The 22,246-nt window shown below is 38.5% G+C and overlaps 1 protein-coding gene across 2 annotated transcripts in view; it reads left to right on the top strand.

The window, feature by feature from the left end:
- The window catches only part of ptprub (protein tyrosine phosphatase receptor type Ub), a 156,300-nt gene that overhangs the window by 23,407 nt on the left and 110,647 nt on the right, over window positions 1–22,246 (top strand). The window lies entirely within an intron of this gene.

The following is a 22,246-nucleotide window of genomic DNA, read 5'->3' as shown; positions in this document are numbered from 1 at the left end:
AAAACATAATCACAAATAATCATCATACAATTAACATTAAAGGAGAAAAGTGCAGAATAAAAACCTTTCAGTCATATCCATAGCTTAACAGAATTTTGAGCCTGGATTTAAACGTCAAAGCAGAGGCCTATCTCACATCTTAAGGAAGGTTTTAGCTGCATAAAACTGAAACGCTGATTCCCCATGTTTATTCCTGACTTTGCACGCCAGCAGGAGGTCAGTCCCTGAAGTCCTCAGAGATGGTTCATATGGCACTAACATGTCGGAGATGTACTTTGGTGCTAGGCCATGGAGAGACTTGTACTGCTTTAAAGTCTATTCTCTGAACCACAGGAAGCCAGTGCAGAGACCTGAGCACAGGACTTACGTGCTCGTACTTCCTCTTTCTAGTCAGGACCCAAGCAGCAGCGTTCTGGATGTACTGCAGCTGTTTTAACACTCGCTTGAAGAGGCCAGTGAGCAGGACGTTGCAGTAGTCTAATCTACTGAAAACAAATGCCCTGAACCTAACAAATGGATAAGTTTCTCCAAGTCTGGTTTTGGCAGTATACCTTTGAATATTTTTGCAGTGTTTTAGATAGTAAAAAGCTGCAGATGTCATTGATTTGATGTGGCTGTTAAAGTTCAAGTCTGAGTCCATTATTACCCCTAGATTTCTAGCCTGATTTGAAGATTTTAGAGAGAGAGACTGGAGGTGACTGCTGACATTTTCTCTTTGTTTCTGTGGGCCAAAGACTATGTCTTCAGTCTTGTCAGAGTTTACCTGGAGAAAGTTGTTTTAGATCCACACACTGATCTGTTGGATGCAGTGGCAGAGTGAATCTACTGGTCCATATTCACCTGCTGCCAGTGATCTGAGTGTCATCTGCATAGTTGTGGTAGGACACATTATTGCTGTATATTAACAGGCCTACTGGGAGAGCATGTAGAGATTGAACAACAGGGATCCCAGGATTGTTGTTTCAAGGACATAACTGAGTTTTTTAGTGTTTATGTAAAACACATTATCCACATGTATATTAAAATCACCTGTAATGACTAAACCATCAAAGTCTGTACATACGACTGAAAGCATCTCAGTAAAATCATCATTCAGTTTCCTCCGGGCACTCCGGTTGCCCCCATCAACCAGAAACATGTGTAGCTATGGTAATCCTGACCAAGCCTAGCAACAAGATCATGGAGATGGGTCCCCAGGCACTACACTGTGGAGATGCCCCACTGCCATTGAAGTATGGGTCAAATGGAGAGAACAAATTTCTCTACAGGGAAAAATAAAGTGAACCTTAAACTTAAGAAGGGGGCATGGCAAAACTCCCCAGGCCATTAAATATCTAATCCGACTACCTCCATAACTCACACACACCACATTCATACTGGGCAATGTGTCTTGCCTAAGGACACTGCCCCACTGTGGTACCTGGTATTCCCAGTGGTCTCAGTATGGCCACATACCTTGCTTTTGCAGCTATTATCTCTTTTAAAGACTAAAATCCTTCAAAACAGACTATTACAGTCGACCAAAATAGAAATTTTGGTCATCTATAACATCATAAACCGATTAATCAGCTAAAAGACTACAGCCCTACTTGTAAGTCCCTTGGTTTCATCTGATCTGCCATTTTAAACCTACCATTTGTAATTGGCCAACCCTTCCCTGTAGTATTCTCACACAACACCACTAGATGCTACTAGATCTATGTTGCTGCTGTGTGATAGTGTGCCAGCTTTGGCCAGACTAAAGAAGACCAAAGAGGGCACTGGTGATCTTGAACAAAGGCCAAGTGAGAGGAAGGGGAAGGGGCTAGGTGAGGGTGAGATGGCACATTTAAGTTTTTACCTAGAATTACACAATCATGGGTCCCATCCTCCACTATAACAAGCTGCTTTCACTTTCTCTACTGCTATAACAGAAATCTCTTAAATCAATTGTTATTATATACCACCTATATACCATTATATACACGACTCCAAGTTTACATTATCATTCAGAACCTTTGATTTCATAAACCAGATCACATACCTTAACATGTTAGATAACAGAAATGAAACTGAAAGATTTCAGTGTTGTTTAGTCATAGCGTCAGTAATCGTAAATCCATTTCAATCCAGTCCAACATTTGATATTGTGACAATGCTACTCACCAAAGCCCAGTGCAGTCTCTACACTTATATTTTCACACTGAAATAGTCATTTAAATGGGTCCTTCTCCCTCTGTCTCTAAACTGAACTGAACATTTCCTGGTCTTGACACTAATCTCATAGATATGTCACATGACTATTCATACCTGAGATGAGGACACACCTGTGGCCGAACCTCCTTGTCAAATACTTCTTGCCAGATCTCAGAAGCTAAGCAGGGCTGGGTCTAGTTAGTACCACAGTGGTTATGTCCGTACTGTTGGTGGTGGTTGGAGGGGCCAGTGGTGCAAATTGGCAGCCTCACTTCTGTCAGTCAACCCCAGGGCAGCTGTGGCTACAATAGTAGCTTACCACAATGAATTTCAAAATGTGTTTGAACCAACAATTATACCAATAATTATACCAATATATAGACCAAAATGGGATATCTGCTTATCTTATCTTAGAAGCCCATATCTGATCCATCAAAATTTTGTAGTGATCTAAACTACAGGGTTAACAGCTGTTATTCAGAAGACAGGCGTCCATTCAAATTGTGATTTTTGATTTAATTGTGTGCACCCCTTTTAGGTAGTGTACTATGTATGAATGAAATGGAGTGAATTACAGTGTTGGAGAAAGTCTTGCTGGGCCTGGTGTCTAGAGGAGCTTATTTACCTTGAAAATGTGGAAGCACACACCTTTAATATTAAACTGAGATCTCCCAGAGTGTAGTGCCATGCTTCCTTCTCTCTCAGCTTCTGTTAACCCTGCTCAGCAAAGCCATTGTTACATGGCAGAAAAGTGAGCGCCAGGCGTTGAAGAGGTGCTAATACCATTATGACAAGTCAAGTCTGTTTCTTTTCAGGGACTGCTCCATTTACTTCCATTCACTTGACACTGCACCACCCCCTACACACCCTCAGGCTCCATGTTCACATGGGGTCCTATTTACACCGTCTTCCTCCTATTATTTTCATTCGTACAATGACATGTTCTTGACGGAGAAATGGGAACTTTACATGTCTTAAGCCACTACAGTATCAGGACACTGTAGGAGTTGCTTTATTCCTTTTTGCTGAAGATAGAGATTTTGTTAGTAGCCCCTTTCTCACTTCTTTTCATATGCATACATTCTTGCTGGAATCAAATGTGTCAAATCCCGGCTTTCATCCCACTCTCCAAATTTCTACATCTCTTGTATTTTATCTTCTTGCTCCCTTCTTGTATCCAGTGAGAAGTCTCAAATCAAACAGCAGCTCTGCGAAAAGGCCAGAGTGGTGTCATCTCCTGCAAGGCCATGGCGAGCAGCATGAGATTGACGCGCTGTGTTGCCAGATGTGTTCTGCTCTACTGCACTTTGTGTGTCAGTCGGCTGTGCACTTGTGATTTGTGGGATGTGAGAGCGAAGTCTGGGGAGGAAAAAAAAATGAAAGGAAAATATGAGGGCAGAGAGAGGGGGCTTTGCTTTGTTCGAGTTTACATAATTAACGTTTTGTTAAACAGAACTGTGTCCACACGCAGTATCAGCTCTGATCTCAAATGTAAATATTGTCAAAAGGATGAGCAGAGAATAGTCTGAGAGTGATTCACAGCGGTCGCTGTCAATTCTCTGGGGCTTGTAGGTAATTAACTGTACGGTAATGAAAAGTTGACAAGGGGTTTTGTTTCCACAACCAATTTGCTTTTTTCTAGGGATGCATCATTTTACACAAAAATATTTTGATTGGTAAAATGTCAGATATAGTTATGTAAAGAGATGAGACTCTGAACTCACTCTTTCAGACTAAACCAAAATCTTGGTTAATAAATGAATATATATGAATGAATATTAGTGTGGTAGTAAGATGTTCCTTAGATTTTTTTCTTTTGGCTTATTGAACATCACATTCCTTAGTTGGTTTAGTTGGCAGGGGTAAAATTGAGCGTTGGTGTGTATATTTTGACTTGGGTGATGCAGTTGTTTGTCATGTGGTGGAAGAAGGACTCCAGAGAAACGGCTGTGATTAGCCTCCCACCCATGGGACACCCGGGCTTTCCAGGACCTGCTCTGTCAGCACCAAAACAGGACATTTATCACACAATGCACCACTCCATCGCAAACTCACTGCAGAGCATGTCTAAATATATGCACTGTCTGATAACACTGATGCAAACAGATACGCACAAACAGGTGTAGGCTTGTTGCAAAGCTAATGGGCAAATGTGTGAAAGTCTGGTTCAATGCATCGTCTCACAGTTAGACATTTTAAAATGCCAGTCAAAAGGTATACGATTCAGTTTGTTTTTCACACCGATCCTAAGCCTGTGTAAATGAAAAAGATTGTACTAAAAGAAACTTGGTGACTTATTATGAGGGCAGCTTAACACTAAATAAACTTTTTGCTGATGAAATATATACTGCATTTTAATAGCTCTGCCTCTACTCTCCTTTGTCCTTCATTTGACATTTCAGTACAAACTCTATGATTGCCAATAATGATTAAACATTTGCAATTCTTATGCATTTACCTAACTTTATTTTTGTATGTTAGTAGTGAGTCAATTGTTAACCTCCATTTAGATCTTACAAATGCAAAATATGTAGTATTTTCATAGAAAGAAAAATAAATATATGCCTTTAAACCATTTCTTGTAGTAGTAGTAGTAGTAGTAGAAAAGAAGCTGTTCTGTTTTTAGAGCTGAGCTTTGGTAAATCGATATCAGTGGAAATTTGAATGTGCAGTAACTTTTCCACCGGAATAAATAAAGTAGGTGTTATCTCCTTTAAATCCCACTGTTATTTTGAGAATTGTTCATCACAAATCCAACCGGCACCTGGGAACACGGTAGTCGTCCACCAAGTTTATTTTGGATGCAACACTACGGCTCTCATCTGTCTACATTTTGCTAATCATAAACATTGCACTTGACACTACCTCCAGCAACTGCCAGCTCTCTGTATTAAATTAGCTCAAGTATGATTCAGTACGAGCAAACATAATGCTGTCTTCTGTACTAAATGCAATGACTAAGAGTATTTTCATTTTTTAAATATATTTGGCCTGTAAGGTTTTATATGACAAGACAGAACATTAAGAAAGAGGAGAGAGGAAGCATTTGTAAAACAAGACTTATAGAGTTGACCATATAAGTTACAACCGCAATCTCAAATTTTATTGGAGATTGTATATTTTGGATACAATAAAAAGCATTATATATAGTCTACTTAAATTTCTATCCTTACATAGAACAAGCTACTTTTTATTTACTGTAATTACAATTACAAGCCTCTCAAAACAGTTTAATTTAGTAGATTCACATCTGCTGATAAGACACAAGACAGGCAAGGGAGATGAAATGTCTTGCACAATGACACAACAACAGTGTACAATGCCTGTAGCGAATTAAAACTCCACAACATTTTAATAGAGAGATAAGGTCTATGACTTGGCAAACTAATTTCAGGGAGCTTCTAGTTTTGCGATTACTTACAGCATTAGTGTGTTGGCCTTAGATAAAGAACTTATAATTGTTCTTCATCTCACTGTTAACAAGTACACGTTCTGAAAGTTGAACCAAACAACCTCAGGACTTTACTTTTTAATTGCTTATTAGTGTAAAACAAAGTAAACACAAGTGGTAGTATATCTGCTGTAGAGAAGGGTGATTTAAAAAGGCACACACAAGCTGGTTCATTAATATGTGCATAATTAGTTATTTTAATTTATACTGGCATTCAGAAACCAGTTGTGTTATTTTTTTTCATAAATGTACTCAAATGTAGAAGAGGCCACTCCAACCTACAGTCTGCTTTAGTCAACTGTGTGGCGTCTGTAATTTACCCAAGAGCTCCATAAGTCATGGGCCATACTGCACAGTGGTAGTTAATATTACTGAAACTGTGATGAATAACTGCAGATGAAATGGGCTTTAATGTGGTCCTGACTTATTGTTAGTGGCTCTGATAACTCTCCCACAAGCACTACACAGGCTGCACTTTACATTATATCCACAGCCAACACATTAATAATCTATTTGGAAGTAATTTTGGTATTTTGTCTTCATTACCTGTAACTTATGTAAGTGCACATTTATAAACTACAATACACTTTGAAATAAATCAGTGTAACCCACATTTACAAAGTCTACAGTAACGTGCTCCATAAAGAAAGTTTTAACAATATGTTTTTACAAGCAGCTTGTTAAAGGTTATGAAGCTGTGTGTGAGTGCACCAGAGCTCATTGTTACAGTTGTAAACAATAGGTTTATGGCGAAGGGAGAGCAACATATCTAGCACTGAGATTCATTTATGGTGCTAATTGGTTGTGTGTAGCTTTTTATTAATAAAATAAGACAAAACAAATGCTTTATTTTTCATTTTAATGGAAGGGTGAAACAGGAGGTTAAGTGGGGTGCCCTATAACCAAATGGAAGGCAGTTTCTTTGGACCAAGAATTAGGGACCTGATCTCTGAAGCTAAGCAGAGTTGGGGCCTGGTTAGTAATGGGATAGGAGGCCACTGGGAAAAAAAACTACCAGTGCTGTACTGGGACGACAGTGGCTCTTGTGCACACTGTCATTGTATTCTTATGTAAGACACTTTGCCCACCTCCCCTGTATGAAGATAGTGTGATTGTTGGTGATCGGAGGGGCTGATGGCACAGATTGGCAGTCTTGCTTTCATCAGCCTAAACCAGGGCAGCTGTGGCTATGAACTTACAGTCACCCAAGTGTGGAGTGAATGAATAGTGCATAAAATTGTAAAGCGATTCTCATATACTTGTTTCCTTTTGGATGTTCTATGTTTATTGTTATTCAGTGCTTTGGTAAGACTTTGGTTGTTTTTATGCTTTAAGTAAATTGAACTAAGACTGCCTGAGGATTAATTTTATCGGCATCCGTGGCTTTCCTGTTATGGATACTTTTTAGTTTTCCTTAACATGTTTTCGCTTATTGTTTTCCACTCAATACACATTTTCCTTGCATCGAGCCTTCTCCATGCCATATGATTACTCAGTTGTTTTAATGATTTTCTCTATATCAAGTGTGGTATAGAATTGCGTGTCAGTTATGCCTCTCTCCTGTCATTATGTACAAACAGCCTTGCTAGATCAATAATTTAACCTACCCCAGTCTTTCAAAGCCTGGGTTTCTTTGACTTGTTCTATCTGTAGTCAATATCGCATTTGTTAAAGGACCCCACAAGAGGGACTGCCGGGGTTCATCACGGCCTTATTACATACGTTTGTCTTCCATCGACCTGTTGGGCTCGCCGGATGATCCATGGCACTTCCTTTGCACCTTTTGGCCATTTTTTATCGGAGTGCCGGGCCCCGCTGACAGCTCGCGGTTCATACATAAAAGTGGCACGACTACTGACAGCAGATTTGTCTCGCTGAGGTTTTCGCCTGTAATTGTGTCTGGAGATATGGTGACCCAGTTTGAGGCAATGAAGTGATAACGGGCTGAACAAAACTGTGAGTCACTTTAATGGGAAGCGAAAATATGCAAATAAGAAAACACTTAGGATTTACGTAATTTAGGGGGATGCTTAGACCTAATGTTACATGCTAATAACCAAACTACACAATCTTTGTTACATATTTATTATTCTCAGTCATTTCAGTGCTTTAATTAAATAGTGTGCCATATAAAAATGTCATCATAGCATCAGCCAACGCAATGTAAAATTTCAACAAATTACATTTACTGAAACAATATTATGCAAATAATGAGCTATATACTGTCGGAAATACTTTCAAAATTGTGGTGGGTGATAATAAAACACACAGCACATTTCATTATTGACTTTTTAGCTGTCATCAAATTGCAAAAGGAATAAATATGTATACTTTTTTTTTTAAACATTCTTTATTTACATAGATTCCTGATTTTTGCACAGCCCCCACCTCTGCCATTGCTAACAAAAAATCTTAAGCTCTTTCTCAGCCATTGAAAAGCAAATATGTAAGCCATCTCAAGCCAAAGCGCACACTGTTAAGAAAATTATGCATTTTTTCTGATCTGTGCTTTAATACCTTTAGGAGTCTCTCATCCTGCCAAACTGAAGATTTTTGTTGATCCATTTTCTCTGTTAATACAGTAAACTGGCATAAACCCAACAGCGAGAACTGTACTGTCAAAAAACGTTAAAACAACAGCGATTCACAGTTATTAGTCGTAACTGTGAGTCACTTTTGGCACACATCTCACAATGGATGAGTTCGTTAATGTCCTAACTGGCACACTGTCATCTCTGCATATACTTCTGAGCGTGGTGCACGGAAAAGGCTGAAACAGAAAAACAACTTTAATGCACAGAGACACACACTAATGCTGTGAACGAGGGACCCTTATTTCTTTATCTAAAGCAGTGATTTCTCTAGGGCCCAGTAATTGTGATGGCCACTTCCAGAATTACAGATAAAAGTACAGCGCTGGCATTTACCTTTAATTGGCTGTGAAGAAAGCATCGTCTTCGATAAGATGTTAGCACAGGTTTTATTACAGTATGTGCACAGGTCGGCAGTGCTGGTTAATGTTTCAAAGGAGTCGTCAGAAGCTAGGAGCACCCTCAAGGTTAGCTGTATACTAATCTTGATTTTCTTCATTGGGCAACCAGGCTGAAAACACAGTTAATCATCGGTAATAATAAGCAAAGGTGCAGAGGAGGTAACCCAATCAGGAGTGAAGATTGGAGAAAGGCGTACATAAATTTACATTTGTGAAGAGTTGTGTCTCCACCTGGAGTAGACCTTGTGTGCCGACTGCCAAATAGTAGTGTTTGTAGCGGGCTAAAACTGCCAGGGGCAAAATGCTAGAAAGTATTTATGTTCAAAGACTGGAGCAATAGAGAAACAGCCAACCACTTCTACGGTTTACCATATCTGTCAATCAGTCAGGAAGCTAAGATACAGCAATACATCATGTCTTTCACACTGAAGAAAAGAGAAATTTAACTAAGGGAAAACTGCATGAGGGCAGTCTACCTGTGGTATTCAAATGCTACATGCTAACATCTAATTGAGTGCTAATGAGCCGTGACAGTTTATAATAGAAGATACCTAGGGTAAGGTTCCCCTTGTTTGACATTTGTGTTTCCATATATAATTCCTGCTGTTTACTCCTGCAGGGTAATTTTGTGTAATAACAATCTTGCCACTCGCTAACTTTTTTTCCCTTGCTTGTTTTCTATTTTCAGACAGATGAGAGTTGTTCCAATACAGGTTAAATAGGCCAACAACATCAAATTGAACAGCTTACACAGCACACCATTTTCTAAATTAAATTCAGAGACCTAAACCTTTGGCAATTAGCCCCGGGTGCGCTCATGTTCAATATGTAGACTCCATATTTTCACTATTTGAATATATGCCACAGCCTGTCAATGCAAATGTTTCTCAATTGCCAAACTCTTGACAGATTTTTTACAACTTTTGAGTCAATAAGAATCGATTAGAACACAATTTTCAGATTTTATTAAACTAAATCTGGTCATAATTTGCCATTAGTGGAAGTTCAGAGATATCAGCCCATAAGCAAACCTGACCTCTTATTAAAGCTTTAATCTGATCTCTTATTAAAGCATACAGCTTGCAAATGGAAAGATATAGTGATCAGATCTGGATTTGAATTAAATTTTGTATTCATTTAATGAGGATTGTTAAAGTATAGTAGTATCAACGATAGTATCTTTGAAACATGAAATTTCTCTCATTGTGATAAAGGATCAAACTTAATTTCAGTTGCACAAAAATAATGATTTCATCCTATTTTTTCCATTCTTAAATTTGACAGTATCTCTTTTTCATGTTGCAAACCAACTACACCCACATACTTGCCTGTTTGTTGGTAGAAAGATCTTCCAGTATTTTAAGTGGATTTTTGGATAAGTCTGTTCTGGCCTTTTGCTGACCTCTTAAATTGAGCACAAGTTCACTCCGGGACAGCGAGTAACGGACACAGCAGAATATTGTTTTAAAACTTTGGCCATGAAACAGTGGCTGATTTTATGAAAGCTAATCTAAAGCGAAGTTTTTGACAAGCCTTTCATTGCGCAAAGTGGCGATAAAGGAGTGATTTTTTGATTAAGTCTCGGCTTGATCGTCAAATGTGAGCCTAATGTAGTGGCTTTTGGAGCAGACCGACTCAAAGCAGTGACCATGCAGCCTGATTACCCTTGTGTTCACCTTGTCATCTGAATCCTGTGAAGAACAGTGAGGGAGCAGGAAAATCCTCCTTGCGCCGACGATAGACTCACACTTTATATGCAGATGAGATGCAGAGTATTTTTAACCATGCAAACTCATGCGGATAACAAATTGTTTGTTTTGGGGCTTTGACAGTTTGTTTGAATATGTAAATACTTTGTGAATAGAGAGGAAAAAAGACACGGGACAGGAAGGCAGTGATAACATGTAGCTCATTTACAATTTTGTCTTGAGATTATGCATCTGTGAAGCTTTTGTCATTATATATATAATAATAATAATAATAGTTTTTATGCACATCTGCAATTAAGCTGTGAAGAACTGCTGTGAACTTTCAATTGAATTATACATATCAGTAGCTATAAACTCTCTTCGTCATCCAGATGTCAATTGAACCGAATAAAAATAAACAATAAACAAAACTAAAAAAATGAAACAAAAAGGCATATTTACTGATATATTTTCACTTGCGACATTAAAATAGTTTGACCTCAGTAACAAAGAAGGTATGTACTTACTGAGAACAATCCATTACTTACTGTTTTTGATAGGTATGTTAAGTATTTTGCCTTCCAGTGGAATACCCATCTTTTAAAGTATTTGTTACAGTCGGTGGATGTCATGACCTTGACAAATACTTGTGTACACTCAGAGACAGCAGTGCAGTCTCCTGGTCTGATTACTCTCTCGTGATGAAAAGAGCAGGTCTCTAATGATAGTGGAATGTCTAATCTCCTCTTATTCAGCCTGTCTGCTGACATCTAGAGACCGCACACAACCACACTAAAATCAATCTAGCTTTTCACACTCCAGCCTAAAAGCAGAGGATGATCCCATGGATTTTTCTAGCTGATACCAATATCCAACATGTGTCTCGTTGTTGTGACTAAGCCTAACCAAATTTTGCCAATATTGATATAAAAATGTTTTTATAGTGAGGCCCGGGACACAAGTTAAAGTCAATTTGTTCTTCACAAAATAACTTCTCATATTTGAAAATAAAAATACAAACGTGTATCTCTCTTGGATATATTATAATTTGTTATATTCATATTTATCCTTTTTGAATCATCTGTTGAAGACCCTGATACACATAGACACATAGCTCTAAATATCATGTCATTTTTCAATATTGAACTGTATTGTGATTCTGATACAATGACCAACCCCATGTGTATTTTTACATTCTTCAGTACTTTAACCAAAGCGTAATTTTAGTCCAATTACCAGGTCAGCCACATAACATCTTTTCAACAGCCGTAATACCTCAATGTTTCACGGTGTACTAGTAGAAGTAGCGGTAGTAGTAGTAAAACTGATGGATGTGAACCTTTATTTTAAGGCGTCTAACAACACACCAACTCCTGGAAATACTTGCGACTCAAATGGAAACCTTTCATTCTCTAAACCCATTGTTGCACTGTATCATAAAGTAAATCTGAGAAAGCACTTGTAGCTTGAGCACTAAGAGTCCATCCATCTGGTGCTGCAGTGGAGCTAATACCGGCTCAAATCAGGTGAACGCCAAATAGAAACCTTTGCAGTATATAGTGCACATCAACCGCACTTTTAACCCTTGGCTGTTTTAAATCCAGCTCTAGATCACTGATACAAGGGGCTGAAATGGGTTTCCTTATTGGCTTTGAGAGATATGGACTGTGGTGTCAGTTATTCTCAGACATTTCCACACCTCAGAAAACATTTTGAGTTTCAACTTCAACCTTTTGATAACCCAGTGCAACTCAGTTCATGGGGAAAAAAGGGAGCAAGGGAACTGGACAAAGATGAGACTAAACTACAGTATCTCACATGGTGGTTCTTGCGATTCTTGTTATAATTGCCAATAATGCAGTTTTGAAGTAAACTTTTAAAGGTAGACTATGTGAAGGTTTGAGTGTAGGGTCCTGGTAGTTTATGTTTTTTGTCGTCACCGAAAAATTCTCTCTATAAACTGACCTCTCCACAGATCTGACATGTAGCTTGGCTTGGTGGCTCATCTGCAGTTTATGTGGGGATAGATCAGATTAATGTCATGTATGTGCTTCTAGGTAGTGCAGTGATTTATTGTTGCTCATTTTGTGTCATGGGTTTGCTTGCCATCCAGGACTGCATGCAGAATGTCTTTACCCTTTCTATCCCATTTCCTGGTGCATTTTACATTGTGTGGGCGGTTTAGAATATAGCAATCTTAAACCATGTTAAGAAGTGTGAGTCTATTGTGGCTCCGATTGGAATGGCAGTATAAAATAGATGGGTGTGCACTGTATTAGGCTGCCCCGAATGAGGTGGTAATGACTGACCCAGCATTGGACCGATTAATGCAACGCCTGCTTAGTCCTGGACCATTCCAGGCCCGCTCCAATTAAATGTGTTCTGAGGTTATGCACACCCACACCCTTCTCATGCTCAGCTTTGCCCCCCGGTGTGCATGGTCAAAACTCTAATTTTGGAGGTGACTGGGCGCTCTCGAGATTAAGTTATGTATCATTCCTCTAATCCTTGCTGACAAGTGTGTGTGAGCGGTAAAGCCAACTTCTGCAGCATGTCGTCCACTAACAGATGGCATAAATCATTCTCTTAAACACTGCATTAAGTATTAATCATTCTCTTCGCTGTCACTGTCACACTGTTCGGTGAGCCGCAGGCGTGCAAAGTGTGATTAATGGAGGTAAAGATTTAAGCAGCCACTTTAGAGACCCGCCCCTTTTTACCCACTGGCCCCAATTGGCTGCGGCAGGACTGGTCAGGACACCTGGGTTTTACCACAACACTGGCTAAGCATGAGTTTAAGTGAATGAATCACAAGGTTAATTCCACCCTCAGAGTGTTTCCATCCAGCCAGCGAAGAGGTCATATTCAAATGTTGTCATTTAGAAAAATTATTAGGTTCATGATAATTTCAGTATTCAGGTCACTATATAATTGGAAAAAAAAAGATAATTGTGATCATTTTAGATACTAAAATATTTATGAACTTTATGATTCAGAAAGTTTGATTTCATAAAGCCACATTCTAGCGGAATGGAGATCTGAGAATGTGAATGTAAGTGTATTATGGATTTCACTGTTTGGTGTCAATAATCATGAATAATTGGAAAATCATGATGCTTCTTCTCATTACAATCATAACACTAACACTGAGACTGCGACATCTCTAATTTTGAGCTGTGAATATATTTTCAGTTTTGGCTGATGTTTCACGTAGGTAACTATTAGAGCTTATGTGACCTGTGTATAGATTTGAGACTCCATCCACAGCCTTGGCCTATATGAATGAATACACTGGTACTGAGCCTCTGAGGGATGTACTAAAGATTTTTTTTTATTGAAAATCAACATGGAGGACATATACTAGGCTATAACTGTATCGATTTGCCTTCCATATTAACTTTTCTTTGTCTATTTCCAAGCTACGTGTGAAAAGTATGAAGCATTGTCATTAAAAGTTTAAATTTCAAGGCAATGGGCTGTATAGCATTTTTAATCAATTCTTTTATTTCCACATTCTTGCACTGTGCATAGAAATAATAGAAAACCATGAAAAATACATCTTGCTCCAGTGGGTTCTTTTATCGCCCCAGGTCTCTGTTTGGACTGCTCTGAACACATGGATTTATCATTAGATGTATGGCTTTAAACCCTCTGCAAGTACTCCCTAAAGCACACCCACCCTCTGTTATGTGCAGTGGCAGCGTTGACTTCAGGATTACCACCCCTCCCTTCCCCTCTCTCTCTCTCTCTCTCCTCTCCCACTTTCTTTGCCACCCATAGCCCCTGGAATCTCTGCTCCATCTTTTTTCTCTGCAGCTTTAATCTGATGCTGATGCAAAGTGAAAGTACTGACGTTCCTCACCCCCCCCCCATTGGGCCCACTCTCCAGCCTGCCTTTACATTACATTTACTTAGCTTCAGGCTTTAAAGGCAGTCCCCCACTCTCTATGCCACTTTGGCCCCTCACCTCTGCGCCATATTGTTGTTAGATCAGAACAGGAGCATGCAGCTGATGTGGTTTGGTGAGTCATACTGTGATACACAATAATGATAGAAATATAATGATGGAAAGACTTGAAGGAGAGATCATGCAAAATGTGAAACTTTTAAGAGCTTTTGACCATGTTATAATTGTTTCCTCTTCTCATTCATGGTCAAAGTTGTATATAGAGTGCTTTTCCCCTACCTTCCATTCACGCCCACTCCTCTTAACTTACATTGTTCTCAGATTTTTCGGTGATACAGGTATGATTCAGCAGTGTAGCATAGCCAGTTTAACTCTAACGAAAGAAAAAAAACATCTGTTCGCTATCATGAACATGCATATTGCCCATCTCTAGTAATGAATCTGCTTTCTATTGTCTCGAACTAATAAAAGATAGAATGGACGTAGCCCCAACCTAGTCCCAGTTTAGAGTTTTTCTTAGCCAAATTCTGTCAACAAGCCTGCCTGCCGTACATGCTCGACTGAACACTGAAGTCACTTTTTACTGATTAGCTTCAAATTGCTGACTTTTCCAGACAGCATGTAACCTCAAGGGCTGTGCATCTGAACATGTCATAAACTCAATCATCAAACTTAACAAAACACCAGAGGCTTCAAAAAGGAGCAAGTCTATAAAAAACTCTATAAACTCATAATGCATTTATAGTGACAGAAAGGCATAAATAGCTCTCACTATAATAGTCAATTTACAGTATCCCATTTGTTAAACTAAACACAAAAATGACAGCCCAGCGAACAATTGATTTTGGAAGAAGTATATAGTCACAAAAGGACAAAGCTGGACATTTCCTGAATAGTCATATAGCAGTTTTAAATTATTTTGGGTTGAAATTCATTCTATTATATTAAAAGAGTGTTGTTTTTTATCACTGTTGTATTGAAAATTGGTATTGTGTTTCAAGTTGCATCCTTAGTGTCAAGTTTGAAATGTTTGTACTGCTATCTAAACTGGGCTTACACCAAGGCTCGTATTTAGTGGAAAAACAAATCATTTTTGAAACTTTTGTCTAATTAAGATTTCTGTGATGCACTAGTCATTTCCTCAGTGTGGGACAAATGAAGATTTTTCTTAGTATAAAGGAACGCTGCAAATAAGAAGTGATTGATGAATAGTTACTCCTCTAATTTTAAGACATGCTTTTTGAGACACAATCATTTAGTTTGATTAACCTTGAGCAATGACTCTTGGAAGTGAGCCGACTTTGGCTGTCTCTGCTGGTTCTGATAGTTATGCATCAGTGACATTTCCAGGCTGTGTGGCGGTCCAGCTTAGCATTCAGACGCCGTGACACCACAATATTGACAATGGACCATAATGACAAAACAATAGAGACCAATAGACTTCTACAATGGCATTCAAGGGCAGATAGAACTACATAACAACACAGATTATGATATTAACACCGCTCATATTGTAAATGAAGATACTAATCATTGAGAAAATCAATAGCAACAATTCCACCTATATTTTAAAGGTGCACTATGTAACTTTTCAGTTGAAGAGTGTGTCTGCTTGTCTAAATGGAGATATTATTGCTTTGCCTAAAATGTTCTATATGCAATCAAATCTCTCGCCAAGGAGACAAGCAGGTGGCACAACCATGCTACTTGTCAGATCTGCGGAGAGGCGCACCCGTAAGAGTGTGTTTTTTTCAGGGTATTTTTTGGCAATGAAACCACCACAGGTACCAGATTATCCACCTGGAAAGTTACATATTGCACCTTTTAGAGCTGAGTGCAGAAGGGATGAAATTATTAAATTGAGTAAATCAAGTAATTCGATATCTAAAAGTTTTGATTCTTATTTTATTGCCTTGATGATTCATTTGATTATTATAATTAGTTAAAACCATGTGAAACCATGGAAACAAATCTGTTCAGCTAGAGCTGCAAAAATGACTCTACCTCAGTGCTGCAGACAGTGATGGGACACAAAACTTTATTTTTTATGAAATGAATTCATAGGAACTGTAACTGTAGTTCACTTTTAATGTGGCCTGTTTACACTACAGTGATAGTAAATTGATAATAATAAATATTCTAGGGACATTTTGATCTGGTCTATCATATAAGTTTCTGTTCTGGGAACATGTGGATGTGCAATTAAGAATAAATGTGCGCTAAGAACAGTAACACTACTTTGTTTTAACTATGAAATATAACTTAAATAAACAACCCCTTATATACATTTAAGGATATTTTATGAAAGGTAAAAAATAATAGATTACTTCATTAAGTAAATAATCAATAGATTACTCAATTACTAAAATACTCAACAGCTGCAGCCTACAGTGCAGATGACCATGAGTGCATACTGAGACTACTGAGACTATTACAACCCAGACTGAAATCTTCAAACACCAGGTGTTCTCTGGTATTTCCATCTCTAATCTCTCAATCTTAAACCTACCTCTGCTCAGATTAAGAGCTGAACTAATTTAGTTGAACTGGATAATGAGCTTGTAAATGTTAAACGAGGCCTACTTGGACGGCTTATATAGCTCATGTTTTATTGTGTTTTATTTTATTCTTCATTGTGGAATATGAACATGATTCTAAGAAGAAATATAATTATTGATTTAAAATATCGGAAAATCCTCATCAGTTATCTTTTCATTCAGTTTGACGTGGCCATTCACCCAGTTTCAGTTTTCTGTTTTCATCATTGTGGACATTCAAAAGGGAATTCTAAACTGTTGAAAAGTAGGACATCTTTTTAATTTGTGTAATCAAAAATACATACACGCTCATGAATCAGTGAGTACAGACTGCGTCGCTCCAAGTGGTGTTTTATCATTGGGAATTTTAATTGAAAATGATGCGAGTCGGATGATGAAACCCGTCAAAATAAAATGGCAGTAAATGGGCAGCAGTCCTCCTCTGCTCCAGTCTCTGCTCCAGTCTCTCTCTGCTCCAGTCTCTGCTCCCTGGACATGAGGCTGAGCACCAGGAGCCATGGAGAAGCCCTGGGCTGTCCATCAGTACAGATCACCCATGGGGCACATGGATACTGGGCTGGGTAGTCTGAGGCTCGCCTGTCTCTAATATTAGTATAGTTAACTCTAAGGTTATAGCCTCCTTTAACACAGCTGATCACAGTCTGCCACAGGCACTCCTACTCTAGATTAGTTTCAGCTTTTGCACAGAGGCCAAGTGGGAATTCTTTGCAAATCAAAGTGCACTACTTAAAGCAAACATTATACAAGTTCTTGATTGTTTTTATTAATTACAATCATTCGTCTCAAATCAAGTGAAAAGAAAAGCTCTGTCAATCAGAATGTAACTACGCTCGTCTGTGCCATTTAGTGATAAGAAGTTTAAGCAGCCCGAATGAACAGTGCATATTAGCATGGGCGACAGTTCTCCTCTGGCTAGCAGCCATACATAACAAATGTAGCCCTCTCCTGCACTCTCTGTACATGTGCCAGAATGTCCCTGTTCAGCACTAAAATATGTCTCAGAGTTTATAGGATGTCTTCAGTAGCAGAATTGCAGAATTTTGCAAAGAAATGAACTGTACAGAGTGGGCCCAAAGCGACTATTCTCTGTATTCTTTGAGTCAAACTAAATGTTGGACTGTGCTGAGTTCTACCTGTGGAGCTGTCACAGAAACAGCGTGTGATATTCTGGAGAATTATGACGATTTCACTAAAATACGCAATCTTTTGCGCATATCTTAATACATTAAAAAAGCAACAACTGCACACCTTTTATCCATGCTTTTGGAGTTTTACATCCACTGAAAGTCCTACTTTGAGTTTGCTTTCCAATGAAAACACATGGCGCTCTGGAGGCCTGCTGGTTGCCTGTGCTCCGTAAGCATTGAGCTGATTTTTGTATTCAGACATATTGTTTTTCCTTTCGGTGCACATGAGAAACTCATCAGACTCACTGGCGTTTCTTTTTCTTGGCGAGAGATAATTCTGTGGAAGTGGAAAGAGCTGATCAGCTGAGAGTCTGGATCTGAAGAACTGAAGACTGAAGCCAGTGGAAAGTCCACCCTTTTGGTCGATCTGCCAGGTCAATAGCATTCCTCAGCCTTACTCTGTATCTCACTGCTCAGTTTAAATATCTTTTTTTGTTTTTTTTTTTTTTATCAATCTTCAATCTTTAGATCTTAGAATTTATGCCAACCGACCTCTACCGTGAACATTTCCAAAAACAATGTTTAAAAATCTGTTTCATGTTCAGCATATTCTTGACCTATTTTGATGTACACTGTCTTTGAGGTAAAACATCTTTTCTCCTCACAGGGCATGAGACTGAGTAGACAAGATTATGATGATTGATTAATTATCGATTGATTCAATAATCAGTAAGTAATGATCAGTCTGATTAGTCCTTGCAGCCATGGTCTCAGTACTTGTTGTAAATTTGTTTTCTGGATCTATAGTGAAGAATACTCTGACCTCAAGACAGAAAGTAAATACAGTCTTTTGGCTGGTATAATTTGGATTTTTATGTAAATAAGGGAAGTAAAAGGCGCACAAAGAAGAAAAGTAAAAGAATGGTGTTCCCTGAGGAGAGACAGCAGGTCTGTGCTCAAAGTGCTGTGACGGAGGTGTGGCTAATCACTTTAAACAAGGCTTTTGCTTTCTACCGTTTTCTGTTGGTTTCACGTAGCTGCAACACGCCGCCATCCTTGTCGTATTGGTAAAGCACACAATCGCCTGAGCACTTTCCAATCTCCTCCTCTCTCCCTCTGCACCACAAACAGACGCGCTGATTAGACCCCAGGAGACCACAGAAAAACTCAAAACTCATATGGGCTTTTCTGTTATGTTTGAAAATATACGAGATCCAAAATCAACATTCTGCACAAAGCAAGATAATTCACCCATTTTAAAATCTAAAGCTGGGCTGGTGATAAAAATTGAATCATGGTCCCATCTCTGTCAATCTGCTGTTTTGGTGATATCGTCATATTCATGATTTCTCTATTTAATACCCCACCCACTTCTCCAATTGGTAAGTCTCTGATGGATTTAACCAATCGCAGCGAAGTACAAGTTTTAGATGACCTGATTTAAGTCTTAAACACAGTGGAAGAATACAGAGTGTCACTGAATCATGATAAAATCTAAATTGTGATCTGGCTCCAAGATATAAGTTGTTTACCATGTAGCCCGACTCAATTAAAATCTGTTTTTGCTTTGGCAGGTTCCTAATGTGTTATAAGGACCAGCCGTACTAATGTATAGGCATCCTTTTCAGAGTTTGCACAAAAAAGTAAAAAGATGAGTTCGTGGAGGTTACGTAACTCCATACAAGTGTTATAGCAGTTAAAAGCAGACAGCGACATTTAACGGAATCATTTTTAGACTAGAGGTCATATTCGTCACTGCAGTGTTCAGCTCTTATTTATAGATGAATAAGAATGGACAAAGTGGGTAAGTTCCTGGGATTTGATAACCTGAGCACCTGTTATAATGAGAGGTTGTTTATATCTTGAATACTAAGAATTGTAACAAAATCTAGTGGGTTTTAAATTTGAACCATTTGAAGTATCTATAAAAAGGAGATAAGACAAAATTTGACCTTTTCTGAATAGTTTTAGTTTTAGTTTAGGACGTTATAAGTTGCAACAAAATCTAGTGAGTTTTGGACTGTAACAAAGGTACAGATGTTAGTGGTTAAGTTATTGTTTTAATATGTCACACTTTAGCTTGTTTGTTTAAGCACAAACACATCATTCATTCTTGAGTTTGAAAGTGAAAATGATGAGTTTAAGCAGCATTCCAGGGCATTTTTCCCAGTCTGAGGTTGGAAAAGTTGCTCTTTCCTGGAGTGCTCCATAAGCTCTTGTCCCTATTTCTCTTTGCGCTTAATGAGAAAGTGCCACCTGTGGAGTGATTGCTTTATGTCTGCTCCTTTTTCTCCACACGTCTATCTTTGTTTGAATGGCATCTCTGTGGGCAGCACCGCGTCGGCACTGCTCATAGTGTCAAATATCAGCCTGCGTCTAAATGAATGCTTACAGACAGCAGAGCATGCAGATTATTGTGGGCACACTCCAGCGGACTGGGCACTTGGCACTGGCTGCAAAGGATTGATGCAGAAAAGGCCAGGACTGGGCAGGTGGCAGCTGCACCAGGAAGCGTGCCCACCGCAGGCCAAGGCAGAGCGGTGTTAGGAGCTGGTCAGGTGGGTACTGACGGTTGCTGGGTGGGTGCCCGGAGAGAACAGGTGAAGCTGGACTGACTTCAGAAACGCTGAAATATGGAATAGACTGTTCCAATTTCACTTCTGGCCTTTTCTGCAGTGCAACTTATTTACAAGAGAAACTGTGACTTTTTGAACATTTACATTTAAGCATTATTGCTTCTCTGTAATTAAGATTAATTGTATGTTTTTGCACCCCTGCTGCAGGTACTGCCCAGGGCGTTCCACTCTGGCACAGTCCACCCAAATCGGCATTCTAGAGATCCCATTGAACCTTGAAACTTAATGATTTCTAATTTGAAGATTATTTCCTCCTACACTGTCTTAATCCAAATTTGGGGAAGTTTTCTTCACATCATATATGAAGCAAACAGGGACACGATGTAACATTATTTACAGGAAAAGGCTGCTCTCTCAGAATAAAGGTCAGCCGCTTTATTTTGCCCACCCTAACTGATTATTTCACATTTTACCACAATGTGTTCATGAATTTGCCAAATGTATTTTGAATAAATTGTGTATTAGTTTGTGACATTTGGGCCTTGACATTTGCTTACATTACTTTCATTAACCTAACAGATCATATTAGCTGCATTAACATCTGACCATTCAAATTCAACTCCTATAACTTTTATTTCAGTGTGAATTGAAACATAATGTTATAAAAGATTTTGTGACTTTCTACAAATATAACTCCTTGCCAGATGAGTACATTTGAATATGCATTCAGAAAATTGGACTCATACCTAATGTAAACTTTGAGTTTTCTAAAAGAATTTGAAAATGTAGAAACATATAAAATCTTCTAATCTTTTCTCATAATAACTGTCATACACTAAAATGGCTACACATTTTTCTCCGTACAAAATTAATTAAAGTTCCCTGAAAGCTAATTAAAATGGTAGATCATTACTATAACTTAGAGATACTGTGCAGCTTCACTGAAGTTTTTGATTTTGCTTGTTAAAGAAGAAAACCTAAGTCAGTAAAATGTTCAAAAACCTTCAGCCAATAGTTTCCATTATGTTTCCTCATTGTTGATGCCAAGTTTAAATCTACTTTGAACGTCCCCTTCCATCATTCCTGTTTTGTGTTCGTCCATCTGTGAGTTAGTAGAGTTGAAAGAGGCTACGATTGGCTGCTTTTGTGTTAGTGGAAATTGACAAGCAGAATGAATTGCTTCACTTATTAGAAAGTTTGCAGTTGAACCTATCATCCTATAGTCAGGCTTGGAGAGCTTTCATCAGACCTGCTGTCATCAGAGTTGGTCTGGTCCTGTGCGATTGGATTATGGTTGCTATAGTGAGCTGCAACCCGAGCAAAGGGTATGTTTTTGTGGTAGATTGTCTCATTTTTACTAATTGTAGAAATAAATGACATAGTGTTGCCATGGTACTTACATTTTGAACTTGTTTTTGATACTAAGGATAAGGCTGATACTCAATACCACAACAGTAAATTTCAACACAAGCTACATTTTACATTTTTATGTTCTTTCACTAGTTCTGGCATAGATGAGAAAACCTGTCTGGAAATGTCCACTTTTGTCTTGTGTGTTCATAAGTTCTTTACTTTTAGTATCAGTTAGTATTTGCATATCCACATGATTGCTAAATTGAGAATAGCTTTAATGACGTCAAACACAGGTGTCTAATATAGTGTCTTACTTAACCATTATAAATAAAAGACAACCCTTCCCGCTCCCCAGACACTTCCTCCAGCACTTCAAGAAGTCAATCAACCTATTCTACAGTCTTTTCTTACATAATCAA

Source organism: Periophthalmus magnuspinnatus, chromosome 16 (genome assembly GCF_009829125.3).
Source record: "Periophthalmus magnuspinnatus isolate fPerMag1 chromosome 16, fPerMag1.2.pri, whole genome shotgun sequence".
NCBI lineage: Eukaryota > Metazoa > Chordata > Actinopteri > Gobiiformes > Gobiidae > Periophthalmus > Periophthalmus magnuspinnatus.
This window is presented reverse-complemented; position numbering and strand designations above follow the sequence as displayed.